This window comes from Echinops telfairi, unplaced genomic scaffold (assembly GCF_000313985.2).
Source record: "Echinops telfairi isolate 266 unplaced genomic scaffold, ASM31398v2 ScPeMD7_6080;HRSCAF=6971, whole genome shotgun sequence".
Classification (NCBI taxonomy): domain Eukaryota; kingdom Metazoa; phylum Chordata; class Mammalia; order Afrosoricida; family Tenrecidae; genus Echinops; species Echinops telfairi.
The window spans coordinates 3,810,156-3,811,468 of NW_022109980.1; the positions used below are offsets into that span (position 1 = coordinate 3,810,156).

General features: G+C 50.6%; 1 pseudogene; it reads right to left on the reverse strand.

The window, feature by feature from the left end:
- The window catches only part of LOC101649865, a 73,746-nt pseudogene that overhangs the window by 64,664 nt on the left and 7,769 nt on the right, over nt 1–1,313 (reverse strand).

A 1,313-nucleotide genomic window follows, 5' to 3' on the forward strand; every position in this document is an offset into this window, starting at 1 on the left:
TTTGTACATATGTTGCCATCATCATTTTCAAAACATTTTCTTTCTACTTGAGCCCTTGGTATCAGCTCCTCTTTTTGCCCCTCCCACCCTCATGAATCCTTGATCAATTATATATTATTTCGGATCTTACGCTGTTCATTGTCTCCCTTCACCCACATTTCTGCCCCTCCAGCTTCCTTTTGTCCCTATTCATTTTTCTTTACCACCCAATGCCTTTGCTTCCCTCTCCTCTTTTCCTCCCTCCCCTCCCCTCCCCTCATTTCCTGTCATTCCCCTCATCCTTTTCTCCTTGGCAACAGATCCTATTCTAATTGCAGTTCCCTTGTTCATTAGCAGCATGATGATCTTAGGACAGTTATCTTCTCGGGACAAGGGGGGATTCCCTAATAAGCAAAGTACACATGGGTTTGCTTGTGCTTGCTTACTAATATGTACTGAGCAAGTTCCCCACATCTTGAATGTGGTGGAAAACACTGTCCAACTGTCCATTATAGATTAGGACATACAAGGAAGCCCATGCTCACCCACTGAAAACAACGACGTTGATTCTGTAGAAAGGCACTGGGGGGTTGGGAGAGGCAGATGACAGCCATGCCTAGAAATAGAATCTTCGCTGTGGTGAAAAACTGAAATTGTTCACTACAGATTAGTAAGTAAGCACGAGTAAACCCATGCTTACCTTGTTTACTGGGTAATCCATCACGGTCTCTGGGCTTCGGGTTCCTCAGTAAAAGGGGTTTAATAGGGGGTGACTGACCATAAACCCCAAACTGCCAGTGAACCATTCTGACTCATTGCGATCCTACAGAACAGAGTACAACTGCCCCAGGTGAGTTTCTCTAACTATAAAGCTTTAAGGTTGCAGACAGTCCATCTTTTTCCTCTGCTGATCTTGCAGTTAGCAGCCCAAGGCTTAGCCCGCTACGCCACCAGGGAAATCAAAGGGACAACAAAGAACACGACCTACGTCTAGCCCCGTGCCTGGTCCACAGTAAGAATTCAGTGTGCCCACATCCGTCTCCCTTCTCTCTTCGCCCCGCTTCCCCTGTGCCTCAAGGCTAGAGCCCCGCAGGTAAAAATCGTGGGGAAAAACTTCCACCCGGATCAGTGGGAAAGCCTGCGCTAGGGGGCGGGGACTGCGAGGTGCCCCCTGCGCATGCGCGCATGCAGGGTCTGGGTCCCACTCCGGGAGGTAGGGGGAAGCGCGGCGGAGGAAAGGAGAGGGCTCCGGAGCTTCGTTTGTCCTGGCCGCTCCTTTCCGGTGTCGGCAAGCGGCGGGACCGTGTGGCGTTCGCGGCGGACACGACGTACAC